This window comes from Pleurodeles waltl, chromosome 12, assembly GCF_031143425.1.
Source record: "Pleurodeles waltl isolate 20211129_DDA chromosome 12, aPleWal1.hap1.20221129, whole genome shotgun sequence".
In the NCBI taxonomy this organism is placed as follows: Eukaryota; Metazoa; Chordata; class Amphibia; order Caudata; family Salamandridae; genus Pleurodeles; species Pleurodeles waltl.
This window is the reverse complement of record NC_090451.1, coordinates 544,910,228-544,926,056: the sequence shown is the minus strand read 5'-3', so window position 1 is coordinate 544,926,056 and position 15,829 is coordinate 544,910,228. Positions and strand designations below refer to the sequence as shown.

The 15,829-nt window shown below is 45.6% G+C and overlaps 1 protein-coding gene across 1 annotated transcript in view; it reads left to right on the top strand.

Moving 5' to 3' along the window:
* Positions 1–15,829, top strand: part of EDC4 (enhancer of mRNA decapping 4) — a 703,483-nt gene that overhangs the window by 503,617 nt on the left and 184,037 nt on the right. The window lies entirely within an intron of this gene.

Below are 15,829 nucleotides of genomic sequence, written 5' to 3'. Positions count from 1 at the left end.
TGCACTAACAGTTACTCACACCAGAAACCAGGCAGAAAGTTGTGGTGGTGGGGTTTATGGGGGGTGGGATGGAGTTACTGTGTCAAAAAAGCACTTTACTACATCGTCCAAATATCATATGAGGCATTCTGGGACGCTCAGTAGTGCCAGGTGGACACCAATATGCTCTGCAGCAGACCATCCTCCGTACCCCTGTGGAGTGCACAGCAATGAGAAATGCATAGTCTCTGGAATGGCCCGGCCATCTAGAATGTAAGGAAATGGGGTGCATTAAAGGGTGTGGTTGTGCTATGTCACAGTGTAATACACTTAACCCCTTAAGGTCCAGCAGGCTTGGTCTGTCAAGCCCTCAGTTCAAACCTGGGTAGCTGGGGCACTGAGCAGCAAAGCTTATACAGAGCAACAAGTGTGAAACATTTCCACAGCTTCAAAACAATTGATGAAATCAACAAGACGCTCAAGGAATCAGACACCAATTTATAAAAATAGTCAGTAATTTTATAAGAATTTAGACACCACAATATAAAAGATCCACTGGAGGTTTCTGGAGATATAGATTTTACAAGGACTAGTAAACCAAAGTTTTTTCACTCTACCGTGAAGAAGCATTTGCAAATACAACAAATCTGACCCTTAAATATTTTTCCAAGGAAAACTTGGGCAAGTGTCAATGTGATGGGGTATAGGTACCATCTGCAGCAGGGAGCTAGTTGGGGGTAGCAGCAAGGCCCTCTGAAACAATTACTTCAGCAGAAGTAGTAGTCTTCAAGAAGTACAAGGTGCTTTATGTGCATTGCCATGAAATCCTATGCAGTGGTCCTGATGCAAGGAATGAAGGATGCTGAAGATGCTCCACAGATATTGTGGATGCATTGCAGTTGATAGGGATCTTGCTGCTACTAGTCCTCTGTCCCTTAGCTGGGTGAGGCAGTCCCTGTCACAGGGTCGATGTCCTACATAGTCCTCTCAGGCTGGCAAAATTCCAGTCACCACTAGACTACCAGTCGCCCGGTATGTCTGTCACAGACTAGTCCTTCCTGAGAAGGTAGATTGTCCTCCAAGGGTCCTAGTAGCTCTCAGGCAACACTCCTGGGCTCAGCGAACTCTGGTGCAACTCTGTGTGTCGGGTTTTGGCCCCAGGTGGTACATGACGGTGATAGTAGCAGTTTGAAGTCTTTGGCCTGCCAGCCTTTGATAGCAGACTTCTTCAGCTGTTGTGTTCCTGTGCTGCGAACAGGAGACCAGTCGACTGGCCCTTAGAGTCTCTAGGGTTCACTGGCCTCTGGAGGTGCTTCTCCTTGAGTAGGACATGGCAGGCACAGTCCCTATCTTTGCTAGCCACTCGGTGCAGTCTTTGGCGGAGACGCCTCTGTTTGCTAGTCCCTCACTGCAGCAGGGCATTCCTTCTTTGGTCCTCCTACCAGGTAATTTCAGATCTCAGGTCGAGGTGCCAGGGGTTTGCCCTCTTTATACTAGCATAAATGCTCCTAGGGCAGGATGTGGTTAGTAGCCAGTGGGCTACCAGATTCCCCTCCCACCTGCTAACCAGTTCTTGTGAAATGTGGCATTTGGATATCCCAGGAAGAACCATTCTGCCCACTACCAAGATGGCAAGACCCTTCACTGGTTGTGTGGACGTCACTAGCCCACTAGTGGGATGAGGCTACCCCAGGGCTACACACCCCTAAGAAAACCGATTTGGCAAGTGATTTCCCCTTTCTGCTCTCCGTGCTAGCCTGCCTGCTTAAACAGTGTGGCAGCCCTCCACCCTAGTGTTACATATTTGACCTTCAAAGATGGTTTACCCTTTGAAGCTTGCTTTTTATGGCAAATACCCATGTTGCTTCCTGCAGGACGGAGGTAACACCTCCCTGTCCTGCAGTCCCTCATTGTTTCCCTCCCTGAGTTGTTGTCACGTCTCCCCAGGAGGGCAAAAAGCTGTATTGCATAACTGGCTCCATGTGTGCCCAGGAAGGCACAGGAGTTTTAAAGGCAACAAAGTGGCATCTTTGTAAAAGCTGCATACGGAAATGCTTTGTGTTAATCTTGATATTCAAGTCACGCCTAATGTAACGAGTTGTTTGATACCTTGGAGTGCCCACTTTGGTTGAGTGTGATCCTGCAGTCGCCAATTGGGTGACCAAGCCTTTCCACAACAATAATGTCAGTTTCGCATTTTTACTATCAGAACATGTAAACCGCATATCCTGCCAGTGTCATATGTTGCACTGTACCTTAGGACCCAGTAAGCCTGCCAGAAGGGTGACGTATATAGATGTACAGAGAAAGTAGAGGCTTTGCCTTTACTTTTAATGTTAAAATCAGGCTAGCAGTGCACAACTGCTTTCCCAGTCTGCAGTGGCGGACTGGGAGACTTGTTTTACTTTGGGGACCTCCTGGTTGGCCGAGCCCTGGGGTACCCCTCTAACTTTCATACCCTGGTTTACTATTCTAGGGACTTATAGGTAAGTTAGCCATTTATAATGGGGTACAGACAATTTGACATACACTTTAGGGTGTGGGCACTAGCAATGAGGTCTGGTTAGCAGGCCCGGAGCACTCTCAGTTGAAAAAACATCAGCAAAAGTCCAAAAACATTGGGGTGACCACACAAAAACAGGCATTTCCTTACATGGAAGAATTGGAGAGTCGAGGCCTTTGGTCTCCAGTGGAGCAGAATTTAATGTCCATCTAACCGCTACAAGCAAAAACGCCTAACAAAAACAATTTAAAAACAAAAGAAATTGACACCTTAACATTTTAAGCACATTTAAAGAATGATTTTGGAAAATATATTTGTGTTTTGTAAAGTGTATTCTGTCCACTACTATTAAATAAAGATTTCAGAAGTTATGTAGCAAACTAAACTTTGTAATAGAGCATTTTACTTTTTATGTGTCCTTGTTATTTAGTACAAACTATGGCAGCTCTTGCCATTTGTAAAAATAAATCATTACAAACAGTTTTGAAGCATAAAAATTAAAGGGGGGTGAACCACTTAAATCTCAAGCCAGGCTTGATCGTGCGACGCCTGGGTATGCTTAGCTTGAGGTCTTCTTGGAACCTTGAGCCCAAAACAAGCTGAGCTTTCTTGTATCTTCTGCCTGCTACCCTCGCCCAACCCTGAGCACATCGTTAAAAGCTAAGTATTATAATTTTAGGTAAATGAGTGACAAATAGACACTCATTTAGTGACTAATCTGTATAAAGTGAAACCAGAAAACCTCTGATTATTCTCGGCTTTATCAGTCAACCAACTAGTGTCACCTTAGGCAAAGAATATCTTTTATGTAAGGTAATGTAAGGCTTTGCTTGTCACCAGTGATGGTATCCGGACCCTGAGTAGGTGAGAGTAAGTGTGTGGTGAGGCTGGGCTTGAGTACAGGCAGTTTTGATGGTTCTGCATGAAGTCTAATTGAAAATCCAGATCTTCACCTTCTTGCAGAATTCAAGGAATGAGGATAAAGCCCTGGTGTGTTGGGGCAGGTCATTTGAAGATTTGGTGGCTTAGTAGGAGAATGATCAGCCTCCTGGTCTGCTTCTGTGGATGTGGGGTATGCAGGCGAGGGAGACAGATGCTGAGTGAATTTGTCTGGTGTGTTGGTGGAAGCAAAGCCAGGGATTGAGGTATGTGGTTCATGTTTTGTGTAGTGACTTGAATACATGTGTGAGAAGTTTGAACTGGCAGCGCTTTTGGATGGGGAGCCATTGGAGCTCTTTGAGGTGTTGTGTGTAATCGGCGCAATAGAACAAGTCTGCCAGCAGTGTTTTGAATGGTTTGCAATCTGTCAAGAAGATGGGTTGGGGTGCCGGCACAGAGTGCTTTGCTGTAGCCCATTCTGCTCGTGAAAAGGGCCTTCATGATGGCATGTCTGGTGTCAAGTGGGAGTCACTTGAAGATTTGATGTAACATGTGTAGGATCTAGAAGCATGTGGAGGTGACAGCATTGACCTGGGACTTCTTGGTGAGGTTGGTGTCTAGAATGAGGCCTGGTTTGGGATGGATTTGAGTCTGAGTTTGGTCGGCCACCAGGTAGAGTCCCAAGGTGAGCTCATATTCCTAAAGATCAACACTTTAGTTGGTTTAAACTAGTTTAGTTTTGCATGAGAGTTTTTCTTTCATCCAAATGGGCACACTGGTCATGCGTTGTTGAAGTTTGTCTTGGTGGACATGGTGTCATCTGAGAGGGAAAAAAAGAGGTGGGTCTCGTCAGCATAGAACATGATGTTGATTCTGTGGTATTCCGTGGTATCTGATGATGTAAGCCAGGGGAGTCATGTATATGTTGAAATGTGTAGAGCTGAGTGATGATCCCTGTGGGAATCCACAGATGAGGTACTTGGGTTCAGATGCAAATGGTCTGAGCCTGACTTGTGTTTTTCGGGAGCGGAAGGAAGTTATCCATGTGGGTGCTGGTCCTTTTCCCCCTCTGTGTGTAGTCTGGGGATGAGTGTGTGGTAGGAGACAGTGCTTGAAAGCAGCGGAGAGGTTGGTGAGGGTGAGGGCGTTGCTCTGTCCACAGTCAAGGATAGTACGTATGTCTTCTATGGCAGCTATGAGGTCTGTTTCAATGCTGTAGTTGTTTCAGAATCCTTACTGCAAGTTGTCCAATGTTTGTGGTGTGCTAGGTGGTTAGAGGTTTGTTAATTGATGGTCTTCTTGATGATTTTAGCTGGGAAGCGGAGCAGCGAGATGGGTCAATAGTTGCTGAGTACTTTAGAGTTGGCTGAGGGTTTTTTCAGGAAGGCAGTTACTTTGGTGTGTTTCCAGCTATCTGTGAAGGTGGCTGTCTTGAGGGAGGTGTTGATGGTAGTGAGTGCAGGTCTGATCATAGCTATTCACAGGTTGTATTGCTGCAGTGTCCTCGATGGATAGAGGGTTCTGTGGGGTCAGTTGGTTGTCTTTGGTTTATGAGGTTAGCAGGCTGGGAAGGTTGATGGGGGTGACTGGGGTTTGAAGTTGCTGTAGATCTTAGTGATTAATTCATGGAAGTCAGAAGTTGTTGCAGCGTTCTTATATGGGGGAGATGGTGTTGGTTACAGCTGTTGGGTTGGTGAATTCCTTGACATTGGTGAAATGTTCCTTACAGTTGTTGGAGCTAGATTTGATTCTCGGGGTCAGAGCATTTTCTCTTGGTTGGTTTCACTTGATGATGATAATGTTTAAGTGTGTCCTTGTTGGGGTTTCTTGCAGTGGTTTCTTGTGGCTCTCCATTTCCTTTCAAGTTCTTTTCAAATACTCTTGGACTCTCTAATATGTTCCAGTTAGCTTGTTTACTGGATCTTTTCGGGTTGGTGTTTTTCTGGGGCATTAGGGTGTTGGTGCAGGTGTTGATCCAGTTATTGACGTTTTTGTCATTGATGAGGCCATAGGTGGGGTCTGTGTAGTGTAGTTTGACGGTGTTAAGCCATTCAGTTTGTAACTTCCTTCCTGCAGTGACTTGCCGTGTTGCTACACTCCGTAGGGATGGTTGGTGGCCCTATTATGTGAAAGTGGACAACAGAGTGATCCGTTCATGTAAGTGGAGTCAGGTGGTTGACTTTAACTTTGTCTCTGGCGGAGAAGATGGGATTTAGAGTGGGTCCGGCAATGTGGTAGGGTCTTGTACAAGCTGGGTGATGTTGATGCTCTGTAAGACTTTCAAGCAAGTCCTTGGAGTTTTAGTCTGTGGGGTTGTTGAGTTGCAAGTTGGGATCGCCTAGCAGTATGAAGGCTGGTGCCCATGGCGAGGGGTGGGATGAGGTCAGTGAGGAAGTAGCTGAAGTGGGTGCGAGGTCCTCGGGGCTGGTAGACAAGAGTTCCTTTGATAGTTGTTTTACTGTCTGTCTGAAGCTTGAAGTGCATGTGTTCCATAATAGCGGCTTTTGGGTCAGTGTAGGAGGTACACTTGATGATGTCTCTGTGGGTGATCGCTAGTCCTCCTCCTGGTTTATGGGGTCAGTCATGTTGCAAGATTTTGTATCCAGTAGGGATGTCTGTGTTGATGTCTAGCACTGATGTGGAGTTGAGCCAGATTTCGGTGAGGAAGAGTAGATCTGGTGCATTGGAGTCAATGAGGTCCCAAATATTGATGCAATGCTTCCCGAGTGAGTGTGTTGAGGCGCATCCTTGCAAGTGAGTGTTGTTGTGCTGGGTGGGTGCATGGTGCTGTGTGAGCGCAGGCCTTGAGTTCTGACTTGGTGAGAGGTGCAGTGTGTTTTTCTGTGTATGTGTATATGTGGGCAGTGGGAGTGGGGGTGTGGAGGCATGTGCAGTGGTAGTGCAAGCATGCAAAAGCGATCCTTTTTGCCTGAGGTGCGGCTCAGCAGCAGAGTTTGTGGCGGCGTTCAGTGTTAAGCTGGCGGAGTTCATTTGCGGTGTAGCTGCGGAGGCGTTTGGACCAGGGTTCCTTGCACGGTCCAGACACTGGCTGGCGCAGACAGGCTTGCCTTTGCCCCACCAGTGGCACGACTGCTCTGCTGTCTCCATTAAGTAGGGCTTTGAAAAGTGGGTGTGGTGCAAAGGGAGGGTGTGCAGTAGGTGGGTTAATCAAGTGTGGGGAAAATCCTGTGGGAGTGGCACAACGGAAAAACGAGATCTGCAGAGAAAGTCAGAGGGCAGAAACTGACAGAAAAGACCAAGATGCAAAACAGAGCAGTTGAGAGGAACAAGGATGCAAAAAAAAAAAAAACAGACAGGAGGCAGATAAGACAGACAGCACAAACAAAGAAATAGTCATCACCGAGTCGAGGGTAGAACGAGCAACTAACAGGAAAGAAACAGGTGTCAGGCTTCAACACAAGTCAGAAGGACAATGCAAGGTCAAGGTCACACTGAAGCAGAAGAGAGATGTCTGAACACATTCTCAGTTCCCTTATTGATCATTACATCTCAGTGAACCTATGGTGTTCAAGTTACCAGATGTTTGAGGGATGTGTTGTTGTTTTTTTTTTTTTTTTTTTTTTTTTTTTTTAAATTGTGATGAGACTTCATCATATTTTACGTGATGTTTGTTGCATGGTTTACGCAGTGAGAAGTGAGATTTGTATTTCAAGCATGGTTTGTATGCACAATTATAGGTTTGCTCAATGGGCTGTGAGCCATGCGCTTACAGTGTGTCAGACTGTGTTTCATTTAAAACATCAAGATTTTTGTTTCATTTCCTTGCAATTTGAAACACATTGTATGGCTGTCAGTAGAATAACGAATATACATTGTACCGGTATAATTTGAGCCTCAAGTGCCTAAACTCTATAAAGGTGAGGTAATAATATACAGAACAGCATTCCAGAACCAAAATACCTTCAATTTAAAAGGTGAAATGAGAGGCAGGTAATTTAATGCCTGTTTCCTTTGTTGATGCATTGATGATTTGTCCTTTTTCACATTTCCATTGTAAGCTGTCATGCAAATAAATGATCAAATGTTTTGTCATTACAATTTAAAAACCTAATTTCAAAGTCCCCCGCTATGTGAAATAGTCAAAGATGCTGTACTGTTGCTACCTTTTTAATATTCGATATGCTGACTGTCTAGCTGTCAAAAATTCAGAGTCTCCTCTTTACTGTGAAAGTAAAGCAGAGAAGCGTGGACAGGGCTAAGATATTGTGAGCAAACCTAATAGTATGTCTGCATTGTTTGTATTACAGAATGAAAAGGCTCTGTAATGTTGCGCCTGTGCAGCACCTAAAAGAGCCTGAAAATGTTTCTGACGTTGAAAATGTTTCTGTACATTTGTGAAGAATGGTTGGGCTGGCTTATTATTTCAGCAGTTCAGTAAAAAAAAAAAAAAAAAAAATCTTGAGGCCTTGTGTGTGGGGTTTTCCGGAGCCATGTTTGACTGCAATCATTGCCTGCTATATTTTAATGAACCCGAAGGCTCGAAAATGCAGCCCTCAGGATTCCCACTTTCTTTTTTTAGATGTATGATGTTATATATTTAGCATGAATCTAACTACAAAGTACTGGAGAACTATATAGTGGTGAATATATACAAAACCTGCTGTTTTTTTTGGTGATTCCTTCAAAGAGACTGGCTGAATGTACTTAAAGAATCATAATTGTGGTTAATAGGACTGGAATAAGCAAGTGGCTTATGGCGACTAACATGTTTTGTTCTGTTGTGAGGACCCATTGCCCCGTAACTGTTCCATTAATCAATTTGTAATGCATGCTGCTAATTAAGCTTTATCTAAATACCGTCTGATAACATACTACGACTAGTACACTGAAGGAAGGGTACATTTACCAAGGAAAACGTAACATGATGTTCTGATTTTGCAAAGAAGGACCAGTGTTTACCCAAATAGTACAAACAACTGGAATATCCAATTTCTCGTAGAGGTGCCCATTGTTAACACAGTCAATGTTACAATGAACCTCTGGTGTATCCTGGAACTTTGGCGCTCAGAGTCGGGTTTAATAGCCAGGGAAACAAAATGGCATATCCTGTCTGTTGCTCAAATATAAAGAAATATTTCTTATCCTCTCGTTTGGTACAAAGGCATACCCAGAAGTGAAGGGCCAAAAAGGCTCTGGATAGTGGCTTGAGTTAACTAATCTATTTCCAAAGCTGTAAGCACACGGAGCCTTTTGGCCTGATCTGAGACATATGACGCACCTCGCCACTCCTTTGTCCCAGCATTGCCAAAACTGCTCCCTTCTATGCCCCTGGGAGAGAAACCAACAAAGTACTGATACAGCCCTTTGCCAGAGGCCCCACTGTTTCCAGATCCCACTCCCTTTCTTACATGATTGCTCTTTTCACTGATGGTCTCCGTTCTCAAGCATACCACAGCTTCACGTTTCCTCGAACATGGCGCTTAAAGAACAACTTTCGCTTCCAGATAGGGTGGTGCAAACAGTCGTAAGAGTGGTTCCAGGGTATGGCTTGCCGCACCACCTTGTTGGAAAGTCCTTATGACAACAGGCTGGCCTTTCTGAGAAGCAGTAGTATATTTTATATCTGTTGTATTATAGCAAATTTGTTTTAATTTCTTCATAATTATATTGGGACACTACTATTTTTTTCATTTCACTTGTGTTCTATTTTCTGCTGTAAAATGGAGTAACATGAATTCGGAAATGAGACGTAGGAGTTAACGAGAGCTGATTTAATTAACAAAAGTAGAAAAAATAATCCCCTAGCAGGCAACTTGATTACTATCATAAATCCCCTAGCTTTAATGCCCATTCCAGTTGCTCATTAAATGTCAGAAGGAATAAACAAGAGGCGATGCAGTGATCGGAAGGCTGTCCGCAAGCTCACATTGAAGTGGACCCCTGCGCTCTAATATAAGCTTTTTCAACCCACCTCTTCATCTGGGTAATGCGCACCTTTTATGGGATTGTTCATGTGTATCAACAGTGGAATAAGTGATCCACAGCAAATTTGAGGAGGGAACATGAATTACAGCCATCAATGGAAGATGGCACTGAGAGGGACTGAAAACATCCTGCACTCGTGTGGAGTGCTCTTACACAAGTAAACAAGAAAATAGGTGCTGTGCTGAAACATGAAGCGCTGCGTCCCTGTAAATGCAACTTAGGCATGCTCCGGGAACCGAAAAAATAGTCCTCCAAATCAACAGATAACCATGCAGAGCGTAACAATACAGCACTTGGCCAGTGCTGTGTGGGAGGAAACAAAAGACAAAAATGAGGAGCAAAAAGGAAGAAGTGATCATTAGCAAGCAAGTATTTTTAAAAGACACTCACGTAGAGAAATGAAAACGTGTAGGTGGAGTTGAACCCCACAAACCATATACAAGAGGTCGCTAAGCGACAGCTCAAGTGCTGTCGAGGCTTGACCTAAAAATGCAACTGAAACTCCCATTGTTTTTAAAGGCTTCAAATCCACTGCACAACATCTACTCAAATGTTAGATATGTATAATGCTGTAACATTGAATTCAGAGTACATCCTCTGTGTCCATCAATGCATTCATTACACAGTGTAGTTTTATGCTTAGGTTAGAAGTTCTATGATTGGAGTGTTATGGTTTGAACTGGGTAGTTTTTGGTGTGCAAAGGACGCAGCAGCATAGATACCTAGGGCTGCAACAAATCTGGTTTACCATGAAGTTGGTGTGGAGACTAATGATGACACAATTTGGGTACGAGTGCAGTCCACGTTACCCACATGAAGAACACTGTCTGCTTTGCTACTTGATCGGTAAAGGAAGTTTTACAAACTTGTGGTGTCACAAAACAGGGCACAAGTTGGTGGTTGATGGAGTCACTGAAAGGGTGCCACCCCCTTCACACAAAGCTGTTAAAGGTCCCGGGGTGGGGGGGCATGTTGCTTTTATTAGGAAACAGCTTACTGGTGGCGTCTCTTTGATGCAAGCACATTTGTTTTCCTGGCGCTAGACCCGGTGCTACAAAGCCTTATCTAGGTTGCTTTTTCATTGCAGGCAGTGTTATGTCCACCACCCCGTGCCCTCTCATTGTCCTGGTTATACGTATTTTTTAATCTTTACCTTTGTTTCAAGTAAGTGTTAATGTGCCCCCATTTTCATTGAGATGCCAGCATCTATACTTCAAATTACATTTCCTCAAGTTTCATTTGCTCAGAGCGCAGTGTTGCAAGCGACTTGTGAGGGTTTCAAGAAGTGTTATCTTCAAGATTGTGTTCCCTGGTCAAGAAATATTTTGTGTCCCTTGTATGGAACAACTTTTATTCATATGACCCAATTTATACTAATGCACGCATCATAATACAGAACAATTTTAACTTACACATTAATGCATAAGAAAGAGAAATAGAAGGAAGTGATATAGAGAGAATGTTCACTTTCACAGGGGCCCTTGGAAAGTGGGAGCCCTAGACAGTTGCCCACTTTCCCCATGTCTTAAATGTCTCCTGTTCCAAGAACACCACATGCACGCTTATTCCAATCTGATGACGACTCTGCTTAGACATCGCAGCGCTGGGTCACACGTGTTATTGGATGTCATAGTTTTGTTAACTGTATTTACTTTAAATACGTACACTGAAAGCATTAATTGGACCAGAAGCTTCAACTCCTAATGTAATGATATTTGGGGGGGGGGGGGACTTCGTTATTAACCAGAGGTTTATTGTTTTTGCGATAATGCATTTTCTGACAGTTCTCACTTCAATATATACTCATTTGGAAATCTTGGGGTTTCGTATGTTTTCAATTTAGCTCTGCTACACTTTGTGCTTTCTTCCCTTACAGTAGCCCATAATAAAGTGGCAAGAGTTGTGAGATATTTCTTGAGCTATTTTTTAACATTTGAAGGAGTGGACACTATAGGAAAGTAGCATCTTTCTGGCACAGTTACCCCCACTTTTTGCCTGGTGTTTAGACTGTAATACCCTGGGATCCTGCTAACCAGGACCCCAGTGGCAGTGCTCTCTCCCCTGAATTTAGTTGTAAGGTAAGTTTACACCCCACAATTGGTATACTGGTGCATCCATGTGAGTCTCTACTATATGGTACTTAGGTACCCAGGGCTTTGGTACACCAGGGGTCCCCCATGGGCTGCAGCAAGTATTGTGCCACCCATGGGTGCCCTTGCAAACTGACTACAGGCCTACCATGCGCGACATAGTTCATGAACCTTTCACTTCAGATATAAGGGTTGCCTTATATCATGGTCAGTGCACTCTTACCATGTAAGTCACCACTGAGGTAGGCCCTTCAGCCCAAGGACAGGGTGCATGGCTCGAAGTGTGAGGGCACCCCTGCATGAGTAGAGGTGCCCCCTACAAACCCCAAACTCCCTTTTGTGGGCTTTGTAAGTGCAGGGAAACCATGTTAAGCTATGTAGTGGCGCTGGTCAACTCAAGTAGTACAACTACCTAATGGCGTCACCGAACCTAGGCATGTTTGGTATCAAACATTTTGGAATCATGCAACTACATTGATTCCAGTGTTAGTTGCATGATACCATCTACGCTGAGGTTCCCTAGGGGATCCCTCATGCATGCCTGCCAGTGCTGCTGCCGACCTCAGACACGGTTCTGCCCTCCTGCTGCTCAGCCTAACTCAGGCAGGGGAAGGCAGAACAAAGGAATTCCTGTAGGACAGAGGTGTGACCACCTCTTCTTTAGAAATAGGTGTTTCAGGGCCGGGCTGGGAGTTCCTCTTAGAGGCACTAGACTGCTTTGACTGGCACATTTAGTGCCCTCCTTGCAGAAACCGGTATATACTGGTGGAAGAACTCCTGTTTCCTGCTCTGGTCCGAAACCACACAAAGGACCGGGGATGACTACCCCCCCTGTCCGGCTTTTCCCCTAGGGAGGTGCACAGAGCTCTGCCAGGTGGCCACTTGATTCTGCCATCTTGGAAATAAGATGTGCAGAGGCCCCTGGAAGGATCTTATTGGTTAGTCCAGGGGGTGACGTCCCTGATCCCCTCCGAAAGGTGGTTCACTGCAGATAGTGTACAACCCCCTTTTAGGGTAACTTAAGTGCTCCCTTATTGGTGACTGTATATGGTGTACACCTGTAGGTGAGGCATGCTGTACTGAGTCCATGCAACCATTAGTGATAGTGTAGGTGGCTCTAGATAACCAGAGCTGTCATGAGGGTAGCTGTGGAGAGCAGCTAAGGCTTATCCAGGAGGGTTTAAGCAGTTGCAAATACCACACAGGTCAGTCAGTGAAATCCACTGCCCCTTCAAGACTATCCCTGCATCCATGCCACCATCCTACGATCGGATGAAGTAGGATCACGTGCCCCTTCTCTGTGAGGAAGTTGCAGCTCTCTTGGCCAAGGGAGCCATAGAGAGGGTTCCCGTGCCTAAAGTAGGTTGTTGTTGCTATTCCTGCTACTTTGTGGTCCCCTAAAAGGACAAGGGCCTCCACCCTATCCTAGACCCTCAGTCCCTCAATTTCTTCCTCAAGAAGAGAAGTTCAAGATGTTCACTTTAGTCTCAGGTTCTATCTGCCCTGGACCCAGGAGACGGGATGGTAGCGTTGGATTTGCAGAACTCTAACTTTCATGTCCCCTCTATGCCTGCCCACAGACTTTATTTGCGGTTTACGGTAGGCCACAAGCCCTTTCAGTTCACTGTGCTTCCCTTTGGCCCTACCAGTGCCCCTCGGGTGTTCATCAAGGTGATGGCGACTGGCTGTTGAAGACCGGCTCACCTCAAGCTGTCGTCTCCCACCTCCAGAGTACGGCGGACCTTCTGCACTCCCTTTCATCTGAGCTGTTCTGGACACAGTGCAGTTTAGGGCTTATCATCCTAAGCAGTGAGTCCAGTATATTTAGGCTATGATACGAATGTTTCAGCCTCTATCCTGGCTGTCAGTGAGAATGGCCTCCTGCATCCTGCTGGTGATACATGCCAGATGGCTTTTGCACTCTCTGCAGTGGGACCCAAAGTTGGCGCAGCATCAGGGGAATCTCTCTTATAAGGTCCAGATCTCTGAGGGAACTGTGAAAGATCTGCAGTGGTGGTTAATGAACCCCGATTGGGCAGATCCTTCTCCCTTTCCAAACAGGGTCTGACAGTATTTACAGATGTGTCACTCTTGGGGTGGGGTGGCCATCTAGGAGAGATGGAGATCAGAGGCATCTGGTCTCTGGCAGTTTTTTGGACTCCACATCAACCTGTTGGAGATCCGTGCGATCTGGCTAGCACTGAAAACCTTTCTTCCCTTTATCAAGGGAAAGATTGTGCTGGTATTCATTGGCAACACCACCGCCATGTGGTAATGCAACAAGCAGGACTGGGCGGGGTCGTGGGCCCCGTGTCAAGAGGCTCTGCACCTCAAGATATGGGTTGAACAGCGAGACATATCCCTGGTGGTTCAACATCTGGTGGGATCTCTGAACATTAGCGTTGACAAATTTAGCTGAAAATGCCTTGAAGATCACAAGTGGAGTTGCCATCCGGAGGTTGTGCAAGGTCTCTTTCAGCAGTTGGGTGAGCCTTGGTTTAGATCTCCTCACCTGCGCAGAGAGTTCACAATGTCAGCAATTTTGTGCGTTGAAGTTTCCAAGGTGGCAATTGCTTAGAGATGCTTTTTGTCTCGATTGGACTTGAGGCCTCCTCAACGCCTTCCACCACTTCTGCCCAGAGTTCTCAAGAAGGTCAAGAACGACCAGGCCCAGGTAATCCTTGTGGCTCCTACAGGACACAAAGAGTCTGGTTTCCCATGCTGCTAAGCATGTCCATTGATCCTCCGATCAAACTGCCCCTTCAGGAGGATCTTCTGTCACAGCAGGAGAAGACGGTTCTGCACCCGAACCACTCCACTTACCGACTTCTTGCTAGGAGATTGAGCGGTGACAGGCGTCCCTCCACCAAAACGGTATATGCCTATCGTTGGAAGAAATTTGGGCCATGGTACACAGACAAGTCTCTTGACCCCCTTTCTGTCCCTCTCTCTGAGGTCCTGTTGTTTATACTTTCCCCGGCCCAGAAGTAGTGCTCTGCTATGAGCTAATGGTTATTTGTCTGCTATTTCTGCTTTTTTGAGGTTGCCTGATCAACCTTCTTTGTTCAAGTCTCTACACAGGTTCCTCAAAGGTCTTAGACATCTCTTTCCTCCATCACCATTCATTATGCCCACACTGGGAACTGAAATTGGTTTTGACATTTCTGATGTTCTCTCCTTTCGAGCCTCTCCGCAATTGTCCCCTCAGGCTTCTTACTTTGAAAACAGCCTTCCTTGTGGCCATTACATCTGCGCAAAGGGTGGGAGTGAGCTGCAGCAGGCAATGTCATCTAAGCCGCCCTACCTTTCCATCTATCCTGAAACATTGGTGCTTTACACTAGCGCTTCCTTTCTCCCAAAAGTGGTTACTCCCTTTCCTGTAGGCCAATCCATTCCCTTGCTTTCTTTTTACACACCCCCACATCCTTCTAAGGAAGAGGAGACACTCCACCACCTGGACCCAAAAAGAGAATTGCTTTTCTACCTTGTTCGTACTAAAGAGTTCCAGGTGAATTACCAACTCTTTGAAGGGTATGTGGGTGCAAAGAAAGGTTGAACAATGCAGAAGCAGATCATCTCCAGATGGGCTGTACTCTGTATTAAATTCTGCTGTGCACTGGCAAAAAGAAACCCAGAGGCCGTTTGTGTGCTCATTCTACCCGAGCTAAAGCTGCAAACCCGTGTTAGCATGCAGAGTTCCAGTAGTTGACATTTGTCCGGTGGCAATGTGGGCATCTCAGCACATGTCTACTGCCTGGACAGTCCGGTCCATAGAGACGGGCACTTTGCCTGTTTGGTACTGCAGGACTTTCTTGTTTGAAATTGGTTCACAGACCCACCGCCAGGGTTGGTATTGCTAGAAGTTTCAATCAGATGAACAGGTTACTTACCTTTGGGAATGCCTTATCAGGTAGAGACAATTTCTAGTTGCAGGTTCCTTACTGACACATCCATCGTCCCCGCTCTGCGAACTGATTTCTTTGGGCAGGGACTTCCATTTCAGGTCCTTAGTTTTGACGCTCCAGTAGTCAGTTTTTTTTATGACTCTGCGCTTCTGGCGTCGAAAATTGTGAAAAGAAACTGATATCAGCTCGCCATGGTGGCACCTTATATACGAACATCTAAATCATATCCGGCGCGGGCGATGCCGAAAATGGATACAGAGGCGATCGACGGCACCTAACAGCGTGCAGGGGTACTGCTCACAAAAAAACGTCCTGATCCTGTCTGACGCCTGGTGAAAATTGAAGGTAAGGAATCTGCAACTTGAAATTGTCTCTACCAGATAAGGCATTAGCGACGATAAGTAAGCCTGTAGTCCACTAAAAGTTTTTCCAAAGGAGACAGTTAGGAAGGCTAGGGTGCTATAAGTGGTTATCTGTTACCAGGGCCTCTGCAATTGTGCAGCAGGAGAGGACTGAATTATGTGGCA